The 13,022-nt window shown below is 38.3% G+C and overlaps 4 long non-coding RNA genes across 4 annotated transcripts in view; all 4 read left to right on the top strand.

The window, feature by feature from the left end:
- LOC128543384 (uncharacterized) overlaps positions 1-2,327 on the top strand; it is a 2,816-nt gene extending 489 nt beyond the window's left edge. The window contains exons 2-5 of the long non-coding RNA XR_008365717.1: positions 1,242-1,417; positions 1,628-1,861; positions 1,971-2,046; positions 2,137-2,327. This is a non-coding gene — a long non-coding RNA (uncharacterized LOC128543384). The remainder of the gene's footprint in view (positions 1-1,241; positions 1,418-1,627; positions 1,862-1,970; positions 2,047-2,136) is intronic.
- A 1,122-nt stretch (positions 2,328-3,449) lies between these two features.
- Positions 3,450-4,153, top strand: LOC128542694 (uncharacterized). The gene is made up of 3 exons (XR_008365674.1): positions 3,450-3,519; positions 3,618-3,705; positions 4,019-4,153. It is a non-coding gene; the product is annotated as an uncharacterized LOC128542694 (long non-coding RNA).
- Positions 4,154-10,011: 5,858 nt separating this feature from the next.
- On the top strand, positions 10,012-10,580 carry LOC128542665 (uncharacterized). Its single transcript, XR_008365672.1, has 3 exons — positions 10,012-10,133; positions 10,222-10,379; positions 10,488-10,580. It is a non-coding gene; the product is annotated as an uncharacterized LOC128542665 (long non-coding RNA).
- Positions 10,581-10,786: 206 nt separating this feature from the next.
- Positions 10,787-12,746, top strand: LOC128543437 (uncharacterized). Its single transcript, XR_008365720.1, has 3 exons — positions 10,787-10,974; positions 11,685-11,876; positions 12,685-12,746. It is a non-coding gene; the product is annotated as an uncharacterized LOC128543437 (long non-coding RNA).
- The last annotated feature ends 276 nt before the right edge of the window (positions 12,747-13,022 follow it).

Here is a 13,022-nt window from a genome sequence, read left to right as displayed (position 1 = left end):
CCTTAATTGTTTTTTTAGTGGGTGACCGATACATTTCTTACGTGTGTTATGGATATTTCCTGCAAGCTTTATGTTGTACAGAGTAGGTCATATAGTATAGCCCGTTAAAAATGCACCACGTGTCTTTTTAGTTAGGTTTAGTAAGCAGTTTTTAAAGGGGTCATCCAGTCCCATTTTTCATTAAATGTTAATATGATTCTTTAGGGTCCTACTGAAAAGTTTGTAATATACTTTAATTAAAAATTCTCAATGGTTGTGTAAAAAAAACACTACTTTTACCTGGTAAAAACTAGCTCTGTTTTTAGCAACCTATTTCAGTACATGGTCCTTTAAATGGTTATAATCTCTGCTGAGCCCGCCCCCCCAGTTCTGTGGGGCGTGTCTTCACAACACAGGTGGGGTATAGCCACGGGAGTGTAGTCCAGTGCGGGCAATGCTTTGTAGGAGCGTGTGTGTGTGAGGTTCGCTCATAGAAGCGTGTGTGTAAGAGGTCCGCTCATAGGAGTGTGTGTGGAAGCTGTGTGTAGAAGCATACCAGGTCCACCTCAAGGGGCTTTGGTCATATGTTAAAGTGATGTAGTAGTGTTTGTTTGTTCGAGTCTTGTTAACGTTATCTGTTTAAGGGAGATTTTGGGGGCCTTTGTCACGGCACACAGCTACCGTAGTGCGCCTAGCACAGATCTTGTCTATGAGTATGTCTAAGGTATTAGAGTCTGTATGTCTGTCTGTGTTAGAAAGCCTAGGTTCCAACACGAAGTGTGTGTTAACGGTGAAAGGTTTCCAGAGTCCATGTATGTTTGTTCCCCGTATCCCTGTGTGTGTTTTGTTCACCGAACCCCTGTGTGTTACGTTTCCAGAGCCAGTGTTTTGTTTGTTTAAGTTTCAGTGTGTTTAGTTTTGTTTAAATAAAAGACTCTTTATTTGAAAGACAACCCTCTGCATTTATGCCCGCCTCTTTAAGCCCACGGCTATACCATCAGCCATGACACCAGCAGTCATGACACCCTGATACTTACATCTGTGTGTTTTATTTATTTATTCATTCGTTCATTCGTTCATTTATAAATGTGTCAAAATGTGTGTCATTGTGGAGTAAAAAATAATTAATTTTACCATATAATAACAACATTGTAAAAACTAAAGTGTTCTGAATACCTTCTGAATGCACAATATAAAGGTTTTTTTTTCATTGTTTCTCCGTATATTTGCATTACTCCTAATTTTAACTTTGTGTTTAGCAGACAGAGTACCCGGATGTGGTTAGTGCAGCACAGAGCCTCATCTCTGTGCTAACACAGACTCTTAATCATAGTCCTGTAACACCACGTCCACAAGTTCAAGTTCAGGGTCAGGGGCAGCAGACAGCAGTGCAAGAAGAAAGACAGACAAATACCACCATTGATCAGGACATGGCCAGGTGCATTTTGCTGGCCACACAGAGCATGGATGCCCAATCAAATACTTAAAAGCTTTAATTTGCAGGAACTCTGTACATAGTCAACCCCTTACAGTACAGTAGTTGACAAAGTTAAACAAACATGAAATTATTTTTATGACTATTTATCTACCAACAATAATTTTATTTTTGAATTTTTACAAAAATAAATACATTTTCTTTTCCTTCTAGGGCCTTTCCTAGCATGTTTCGAAGGCATGCAATCTGTGGGGAAAAAAAGAATAAATTTAGCATCTCGAACACATACCAAGCCTGCAAAAGAATTTAAACCTTATGATTTAAATGTGTATCTTCTGGATAAAAATTTCTGAGATCACCCCTTCACCTTCACATGAACTCAAGCTTGTGCAAGCAGGGCTTGGCAAAAGGACAATCTTAATTACAATGGACATGACACATTCAGAGGTAAGGTTTGTATTTTTTTGGGGGAAAAAAGTAGTTTATATACTAGAATCACTAGTAAAAAAAAAGAACGTATTAAAAATGAGTGAGTTTCTTTGCATTTTTTCAATAGTTTTCCAGCTTACTGTATGAAGCATTCCCAAAAATGGAGGGTTTGAGTGGAGGATGGATGCTTTATAAGACTACTGGTGACTTTACAATTTTTCTTTATTATCACGTAAGTCAGTATGTATTTGGTTATAAAAAACATGCCATGTTAATTCTATCTTTGTTTATAGGGGGGTGTGGTGTAAGGCGGCTAAACATTATTCCTCCAGACTCAGAAGGTTACACTGGATCCCAAATCAAAACTGCCTCTGCATCTGGAAAGACAATGCTGTATGTGGACCTTAATCCTCTCCCTAATGATGCCGGAGAATAAAAAAAAATGCCAAAGGCTACTTGCCAAATGTGCAACAAAAGCATGCCCCTGCAGGTGCTGGCTCTCCACATTTAGGTTTGCAAGTCACATGATTCAGCTTCTTCAAATGAAGAGGTAATGGAGTAATGCTGTTTAATTATTTACTGATTTCATGATGTATTTCGACTAAATGTTGAATTTTTATTCATTTAACATTCCACGTTGATTTTATATTAGATCTAGAACTGTGTTCAAACCTTTAAAAGAATACCAAATGATTTTGGTGTATGTTTATGTCAGTAGATTGCTGTTACGTGCGGCTGTAGTGCACGTATGTGCGCGTGCGTGCGTGGCTGCTGGTGCTGCTCTCGCTCTCCCTGCTGCAGGAGGTCCCGCCCTGATTAAGCGTGCTGTGACGTGCGACGGGATTGGCTGGCCGTGAAGAAGCGCGTCCTTTTAAGCTGGCTGGTGAAACCCGGAAGCGCGCGTTGTTGGATGTGGAGATGTGTGTTGTGTTGGAGATTGTATTGGCTATTGATTATAAAACTGTTGAGTCGCGCCGGTATTTTGTGAGTTGTAAAGTATTGGTTTCTTTTTTCTTTTGTTTATATCTTTGTTTTGCTTTTGTTGTGAATATTGTAAATAGTTTCTGTTTGGTTGTATATACTTTTTTTTTGGAAGCAGTAGGGGTTGGGTGCCATTTTCTTTAAAACCCATTTTCTCCTGTTTTTCTGTGTTAGTTAGGAAGTTAGGTTAGTTTATGTATTTTGTTTATAATTTCTTTTTTGATAGATTAGTTAGATTGCGGGAGGAGATAGGGGGAGTTTTTGTTTATTGTTTTGGCCTTGGCCCAACCCTGAAGCCTAGAGCTTCCTGTATGTGTATGTGTGTGTGTGTAAATAAAAGACCACGCACACCCTATCCTGTTGTAAAGGATCTCTCTTTTTATTTTCTTCTTTGTTGCGGCCCTGAAACCTAGACTAAGGGGTCGTAACACCTGTATTTCGACTAAATGTTGAATTTTTATTCATTTAACATTCCACGTTGATTTTATATTAGATCTAGAACTGTGTTCAAACCTTTAAAAGAATACCAAATGATTTTGGTGTATGTTTATGTCAGTAGATTGCTAATTACATACTTGTGATGAAGTGCTTTGTATGATATGCTTTTAGTTTCTTTGTTGTTGGAGCAGACAGGAGTCCAGTTCGTCTCAAAAAGCAATTTGGATGAGATGAAACAAGAAATGTCTCCATCTGAGGTAATGTGGCATTAAAACTCTCCAGCCCTAATTAAACATTTCTCTAACCCATGGTGCTTTTATATTATTTAACATGTTGTTGTTGTTGTTGTTTGTAGTCCGTTTTACCATGCCCAATATGTCAGCTGAAGTTTCCTGTGGACAATCTTGAACTGCATGCCAGCCTTTGTGGAGAACAAAATCTATGTGAGTAACACACACTTTAGAAAACATAGCTCTTGGAAACAGATATGTTATAAATCTTTGTGCTTTATTGCCACATGTGCCACTGGAGGAAAAAAAAAAAACCCTTCACATTACAGTGGAGTCTCCAGATCGCAGCTCTTTTTTACACAATGATGATCCTTGTATTACTGATGATACAACAGGCAATTCAAGCTCTCAACAAGTATTATGGTAAACTTTGTTTTCAATAAAAGTCTAAAAAAATTCAGTAAACGTTACAGTGTTTATGTTGGCTACCTCCAACATCTCAATATCTCAGTATCTCCTGCCACAGTCTAGAGGATCTTCTGGAGCTGCTTGCTAGCCGAGTAAATGCAAAAAAACACTTTCGCATTTGTGTTTCACGGGACGATCTCCTAGAGAGGGGGCTCAAGCAGTGGCAAAGACAAAAAAAGGAAATCCAGTCAACCAGCTAAAGGTAGGGGAGTCAGCGGATGCAGCGGATGAGTACAGACGTGTGTTCGTGAGCTCTCGGTAGTGGCACCTAGCATCTGCCTTTATCCTGATTTAACCTCTCAACAATTTAATTTGTTTGCATGAGGCAAAGCTATTAAGATCACCTTTGTATGGCAAGCTACAACTTAAGACATAAAAAGCAAAAGAAAGCCACAACTCAAACTCCACGGCACCTGCACGCGGTAACCGCAGGAAACATGGCGGACGGGGAAAAAGAAACATCCTTCAGTAAACTTCTCCTTGCCATTCAAGAAACTAAAGACGACCTCACAAAGCATATTGACAAGAAAACAGCCGATATACAAACAAAAATTAACAAAAATCGAGTCTTCACTCTCTACGCTGGCGGAACAGGTTGAGGAGATACAGACACGAGTGAGTACAAATGAAGATAATATCAAAGATGCGCGCGACCGTGTTGGCGAAATGGAGAAATTGATAACAAACCTCAAAGACAAAACTGACGACTTGGAAAACCGCAGCAGGAGGTCTAACATTAGGATAATAAATGTGCCAGAACAAGCTGAGGGTCGTGATGCTGTGGGATTCTTGGAAAAGTTTATACCGGAAATGCTGGGGAAGGATAACTTCACCTCACCTGTCACTTTGGAAAGAGCACATCGCATCGGGAAGAAGTTGGATAGACCGCGGCCCATCATCGCCAAATTCCTGAACTTCAGAGACAAAGAAAAAACCCTTCGACTGGCCAGAAGTAAAGGAGAATTGACATACGAGAACAAAAGGATATCATTCTACCCAGATTACGGCGCAGACCTGCAGCGAAGGAGAGATGAGTTCCGTGACGTGAAGAGGATATTGCGAGAGAAGGGAGTGGAATACGCGCTGATCTACCCAGCCCAGCTTCGCATCAAGTATCTGGAAACAGTTAAGTTCTTCTCCACCCCAGCAGAAGTGCAAAGGTTTTTGAAAGACATTCCAAGTGAGTTATAAAACTAATTAAAGTGACAGCAGTACACAGTCCATCGGTATAAACGCTGATAAGAAGTGTTGTGATTCAAGATACGTCATAATAATTGAATACGGTCAGCTTCAAATGTTTAAAACAACGGAGACATTAACTGATGATAAACTGTGGAACCTACGTGCAAACTAATCTACATGATGTTAGGGTTTATATCAGAATGGTAGAATTGGATTATAGTTTTCATCATTTTTTTTTCTTTTTTCTTTTCTTTCTATAACTTGCATATTTCTGCCTTATTTCAACTATTGTAAAATTGCAAATGTTCCTAAACAAATTGTTATGAGTGGCCAGTGTTTAATTAACAGCAGTTGCTGGAGCCACACCTGTTGCTTAAGAGAGTTAACGTTACCTACCTAATGTGTTTTAGTTACAAGGGTTTTATTAGGCGGGTTTTTACTTTAATGTTTTGGGGTTTTGTATGGTTTCTCACTAAAACTCAAATTTCTACTTACTCACATAATCCAGATTATTCTCAGGTTCAGATTCAGATTATCCTTTTGAGACATCTACATGAAAACTAACATGTATATCTTGGAATATAAGAGGGATCAACTCACCAATTAAAAGGAAGAAAATGTTGACATATTTGAAGAGGCAAAAGGTAGACATTGCATTTATACGAGAGAGCCACCTCACTGACTCTGAACATCTAAAACTGTGCAGAGACTGGGTGGGTAAAGTTTTCTACTCCTCTTTCTCCTCAAAAGCAAGAGGTGTTGCTTTGCTCATTAATAAGCACTTGAACTTTAAATTAAATTCGGTTGAAAAGGATAAAAACGGCAGATTTTTACTTGTAGATTGTGAAATAAATAGGAACAAGATATCCTTAGTGAATATATATGGGCACAATTATGATGACCCGTCGTTCTTTAACAATCTGATTATGAAACTGGCTACAATTGGGGGTCAATGTGTTGTGGGAGGAGACTTCAATCTGGTTTTAAATCCTCTTTTGGATCGATCACTACCCAAAACATCTTTACTATCAAAGGCAGCAACAGCACTAAACCAGGGTTTGAAAGATATAGGCATAACTGACGTGTGGCGAAATCTTACCCCAAACCAGAGGGATTTCTCTTTCTTTTCACCTACCCATAATACACACTCTAGAATTGACATGTTCTTAATGCCACAAGGTATGATAGCGACAGTTACAGAATGCTCCTATCTACCAGCTACCTTCTCAGATCATAATCCCATAAAACTCTCATGGATGGCTGATATTCCGCAACCCACAACCCGCAGGTGGAGATTTAAAAATTACATGTTGAAAGACCCTGAGTTTATTTCATATATGACTACCAATATTGAAATATTTCTTGATGCCAATGCAAACTCCTCCTCGCATGCCAACATTTGGCAAGCTCTTAAGGGCCTACATGAGACGCCATATTTTATCATACAGTGCCCACAAGGTAAAACAAATTAGAGAGAGATATTAAAAAGCAGGAACAGGAATACATTGCCACCAAAAAGGAAGAACATCTTAATACACTAAAAAAAACAAGGATGCAGTATAATAATCTATGTACCAGCAAAGAGGAAGCAGCTATGGCCAGAACTAGATATCACTATTATGAATTGGGAAACAAAACAAGTAAACTCTTGGCATGGCAAATTAAAAAGGAAACATCTGATAAATTTATACATTCAATATTAACCGAGGACGGAAGACTCCTTGATAATTCACCATTCATTACTGCAGAATTCAAACAATTTTACGAAAATTTATATAAAACTGGCCAGGATGCTGAAAATATTGGAGCAAAAAGGTTCATGGACGGAATAACTCTTCCCAAATTACAAGATGAGGACAGGGATCTGCTGGATGCAGATATATCAGAAATGGAGGTATTCGAAGCGATTAATTTTTTAAAAAATAACAAGACTCCCGGACCAGATGGCTTCCCTGTCGAGTATTACAAGGCCTTTTCAAAAAAATTATTAACCCCACTCGCGAACATGATTACAGAAGCTCTAGAAAATAAAAAATTACCAGACTCATTGGAAATTGCAACAATCACACTGCTTCCAAAACTGGGCAAGGACAAACAGAAATGTGACTCATACAGACCCCTCAGCCTCTTAAATGTTGATTATAAGATATTATCTAAATTAATTGCTCTAAGACTGGAAGATGTTATTCCAAAGATAATTCATGCTGACCAAATAGGCTTCATTAAAAACAGATACGGAGCAGACAATGTGCGGTGACTGCTACACATACTGAACACTGCTCAAAAAAAATCAAAATCCTATGTTAATAATGTCTATGGATGCAAACAAAGCATTTGACAGGATTGAACCAAGCTTTTTATTTCGGACACTAGAGGCTATGGGCAATTTTTTAACAAATGACATTCTGTCTAACACTTTCTGACTATCTAGAGGGTGCAGGCAAGGCTGTCCAAGCTCCCCCCTGCTCTTTGCACTCGCTATCGCACCATTAGCCATCGCCATACGCTCTAACACCTCCATAGCAGGAATTAAATTTGGCACAAATGAACATAAACTTTCTCTGTATGCAAATGATCTCTTATTATATATAACTGATCCACAAGCATCGGTCCTTCCTCTGTTGAAATGCCTCAAAGAATATAGTGCAGTCTCAGGATATACATTAAATTATGGTAAAAGTGAGATTTTACCACTGAATATACAGGACAATAATATTAGAGCACTCACTGGCCCATTAAAATGGTGCAGCACTGGTTTCAAATATTTGGGTTTACAAATTGGTAAAACAAATGAGCATATATTTAAACATAACTATATAAAGCTATTGGAACAAACTAAACTTAACCTTCAAAGATGGACTGATCTTCCTCTGTCTCTCATAGGAAGAATTAATACTATTAAAATGAGCATTTTACCCAAGTTTACGTACTTCAATGTCTCCCGATTAATGTTCCCAAAAGTTTTTTCAAAGAACTTAACAAACTTTTAACTCCTTTTATATGGCAAAGAAAAAACCCCAGGGTCAAACTCATCTCTCTACAGGCTCCATATTCAAGGGGGACCCAACTTACCAAATTTTAGGAATTATTACCTTGCTGCTCAGTACAGAGCGATTTGGATCTGGCTGCATGCAGAGAACAGTGAAGTTAGATGGGTCCCAATAGAACAACATGAGATGAAATCGATGGCTTTAAAGGATATTCCATTCATAGGCACAAAAAAATGCTTAACTGCACTCACAAATAACTTAATAATATTGAATACATTTGCTGCTTGGCAAGAATCTCATTCACTTCTCGACACAAATATTTCTTTTCTTAGAAAAGCACCTTCGTGGGGTAATCCCAACCTCTCACACCATCTAGCTGACTCAATGTTGCGGGGGTGGAAGGAAAGAGAAATCCACACAGTGGCTGACTTATACATTGATGATACTTTTGCTAACTTCCAACAACTAAATGAAAAATTCAACCTTCCCAAAGAAAGTTTCTTCAAATTCTTACAAATTAGAGACTGGGTTAAGGAGAAATCCAAAGAAACATTCCCATATATCCCGAAAGAATCTCCTCTTGAATTCCACCTATGTAATAATTTACACAGATCAACAAAAGGAGTAATATCTTCTATATATGGTATCATCAATGGAAACTTACCGATTTATGATAAAACATCTACAAAAGGGAAATGGGAGAAAGACCTAGACTGTACTTATGATGAGGCAGATTGGTGTCATCTATTGGAACAATCACAGACTGTACTAACCTCCACAAAACACAGGCAAATTCAATTTAATATATTAAATACACTCCTTACAGGTTACATAAAATTGACAGCAACATTTTTTCCAAATGTCAGAGATGTAAAATGATTGACGGTGATCTTATACACATGCTATGGAGTTGCCCAGTGATAGAAGAATTATGGAAACGTGTCATTGACTTAACATCAAGGGTAATAGGAAGTCAAATTGAAGAGGACCCAAAACTATGGATCCTGGGGGATACAAGCTCTATTAATGTGAATTACTACAAAAAATACTTTATCTTATTGGCGAGCACAGCAGTTAAAAAATGTATTCTGATCAATTGGAAATCTGAAAATTCACCGCTAGTAAAACATTGGATTAATGAGCTTGTATCTTACTGCACACCCGAAAAAATATTGTATAATGTGAGAGGGAAACATGCAGCCTTTAGAGAAATCTGGGGCCCTTTGGTGGACATTTTGCCTTCTTTAGACTTGACTGCCCAGGTCAGTATGAGCCCTCCTGGATCGACTTCAAATTAGCCCTCTGCAGTTCTATCTTGTATAACCTCCTCATTGATGCATTTATTGTGAATAATTTGTAGATTTAAGTATGTGAGTATACAGATGGATATATGTATAAATTGTATAGACTACTTAGATATATATAAACGAGTTGTGTAACTTTTGTTTTTGTTTAGTATTGATTTTGTTTATTTTATTTATTTTATTATTTTTTTGTTCAAAATTTGAAAATGTTAATTCTTTGTACTTAAGATGTAAGTAATGTAACAAACTGTAGATCCTTTATACATTCTGTTCACATCCTGTAAGTAATTATGTTAATAAAAACAAATCTTTAATAAAAAAAAAAAAAATCTGATAAGGTTTAAATTTATTAGCAATTCTAGTTAACTTGCAGCTGTTTAATCTTAAACTATCAGTTTATAATAAATATCACAGTCATGTGCTGCTTGTAAAAAAAAAAAAGGTAAGCTTCATTGGCGAAGCTGGAATTGACTCTGGTTCTTTGCGAAAGGAGTTTCTTACAGGCAAGTTTTAAAGGATAATGAAAGTGGAAAAGCTGTAACAAAAAGAAATAACATTTATTTGGTAATTTACACAGGTTTGTTCTCAATATATTATTTAAAGAAATGATCAGTGGCATTGAAAAACACCTCTTCATGGGTCAGAGAGCAAAGTGTCCACAGTCCTCCAACAGTGACCGTGACAATGGTCTTTTCAGGTTTGTACCATTGTAGCTTTTTCTTTTTCTTAATTATGTGTAATGGCATTGACTGAGTGCTTTTTATAATCTCACTTTGGAATAATAGGACTGCTGGAGAGATCTTCGCAGTTAGCTCAAGGTGGCCCAGCCCCATGTTTCATAAGAGAGTGGTGCTACTATTATCTCACCACTGGGGAAGTTGATGTCCTCAGAATTTGCAAGGACGATGTAGATGATATTGAATACTCCCTGTTGATCTCAAAGGTAACTTCACTCTGAGTACTGTAGTATATTGCATTGTTGGTTTGCATTTTACCACAAAGTAATAATATACTGTTAATTTGGTATCCTGTTGTTACTATTTTTCATGAGGTTAAAGAGACAGCTGATCTGACTGAATTTACAGATGAAATTATCAGCTGTGGAGACACAGGACCACTCAACATAGAACAAAAAGATGCCATAATTCGGTAAATATGGAACGTACTTGCCCTTCCAGTAATCTTTTAAGCAGTCTGTGTCATGAAGAACATTTGAAAGACTGTTTAGTGTTGCTTGTTAACTTAAAACAAACTTTTGCTATATTGGTTATTAGTTTTGCACAGTTTTTTGTCCTTTTTTTTTGTATATTAAATTTGTCACTTTTTTTTTGTTTTCTCCACATGGGCAATTGTTCTCCATGCAACATTTCGAGTTACACCAATGCTTGGAGACTTGTGCAAAGGCCTCCAGCTGTATGGACTGCTGGACATACTTTAGGAGCATCCAAATCTTTGCAAGAGTCTGTTTGTTCCTGGGGAGGATTGTATGGAGGCAGATCGGTCTCATAAATAATTCACACAAAAGACACGATGTTCACGTGCGTAACCCAATTCACGTGCACGGAAAAAAAAATATTCACAAAAAAACATTCACGTGCATAAAAAATATACATATTCATAATATACAATTCACATATTTACAACTTTGTAAAAAATTTTAAATGTTTAAAATTCATTCATTAAACATTATGAAATAAAATAATTACTTAGACGTGCATCCTGTTCTTGGTTGGAGTCAGTAAAACTTGATTTCCGTTGTAATTAACTCCGACTGCGCAAAAGGTGTGCAAAGCTAAGCTACTCGAGCGCTCCTGCAGGGCTGTGATTGGCTAAAGAGTACGAGTGACGCTCCAACGTGCCAGCAAAGTCTTAAACACACACACACACACACAAATCCAGCAATGTTCACACACATAAGTCGATTTTCACATGCACAGCCCATGATGCACTCGTAAATTTTAAACATTCAAAAAATTTTACACAGTTGTACATATGTGAGTTGTATATTATGAATATGTTTATTTTTATGCACATGAATGTGTTTTTTTGTAAATATGTTATTTATTTTGTAATAATGTTGTTTTTTGAACCGAACACCATTTTTTTGTTTTACTGACAGTTTGTTGTTTTTTCAGCCAGATGCTGACTACATTCTCAGCAGTGTTGCTCCTGAAATGAGTGTGAGAGGAACTTTAAGGGCTACTGCATAAGACTGAATGAAGTCTGTGTGTTGTTTCTGTTGTACCAGGTGCTGACGAAGGACCGGCAGAGCGAGGTGATGTATCCAGAGATCAGTCCTCTTTTCCTCCAGGCTGACAACAATCTCTTCCAGTTCGTCTCGCAGTTCGTGTGCCCCTGATGGAAGAGCTTCGGGTTTAGACTGAAACATCAGACCGGGGCCTTAGGAAGAAAGGAAAAAAAAAAACTGCATTGGATTATTGTAAATGCAGCTAAGCTATTTACAATGCATGTTTTTGTTGTTGTTTTTGTTGTTGTTGTGATTTTTTTGTAGAAAGCTAGAGCACTGTTTAAGTGTTGTGAAGATATACCCGTGTGGGGCAGTGGTAAAGTTCTCGCCCAATCATCCGGAGATTGCTGGTTCGATTCCCGGGTGATGCTGTAACCTCTCACAGCCGGAGGTCTAGAGAGAGCTGATTGGCCGAGCTCTCTCAGAGGGGAGGGATGAGAGGTTCTCGTGCTCCCACATTAATCACGGCTCTACAGCCAATCAGGAGCGTCTGTGAGCTCACACGAGCGGAAGGAGCGAATAGCGCTGTCCTCCGAGTGTGTTACTCCTCCCCCAACCAGCAGTTCGAAAAGATGCGGTCGGCTGGCGTCACGCGGTTCGGAGGAAACACGTGATAGTCTTCGGCCTCCCCACTAAGTGGTCGTAGTAGCCTTAATGTGGGAGCCCCCTAGTGATGGGGAGGAATTGGACACAACTAAATTAGGGACAAAAAATCTGGAAAAAATCCCCCCAAAAAACAAAAACTATAAGGCTGAACTACATTTTGTTTGCAAACCAGAATCTGATTTATTTTGAGTAGATCAGGTATATTATCCAAAAGAAGGCCAGGATTTTTGGTCTTGTTTTTTTCAGTTGAATTAATGTATGTTTAATAATATCGCATTGTTAACTAGTTAACTAATTCTTCTCTCATTTCTGTTCGATGAAAATTGTTCCTTCATATTCATTTAAATCTGAGAAATTAAAACAGGTTTTGTTTTGCACCTCTTTCTCGACCCAGATCTCGATCTCTTTCACTTTTATCACACACGGCGATGTTAATGAAGAGTGACGCAGCTCATGCAGTGACGGTGGTGACGACGGTTCCACACGGCATCACGGTTCTGTCCATCTCCACTCGCTTGGCGGGCGCCGGCGTAGGGGGCAGCCACGTGCGCACTTCACTCGGCTCCAGGTACGACACCTGGACAAAAACAACCGTCCGATTATAATATATACACACACACACACACACACCTGATTCTGTTTAAAAACAATGAATGTGTCAGACAACCCTATCGCTCTGAAGTCTCCGTGTGAACACCACCATCAACCAGTGAAGATTCAAGACCTACAGGT

This window comes from Clarias gariepinus, chromosome 15 (genome assembly GCF_024256425.1).
Source record: "Clarias gariepinus isolate MV-2021 ecotype Netherlands chromosome 15, CGAR_prim_01v2, whole genome shotgun sequence".
NCBI lineage: Eukaryota > Metazoa > Chordata > Actinopteri > Siluriformes > Clariidae > Clarias > Clarias gariepinus.
The sequence above is the reverse complement of the archived record's forward strand: the minus strand, read 5'-3'. Positions and strand labels throughout refer to the sequence as shown.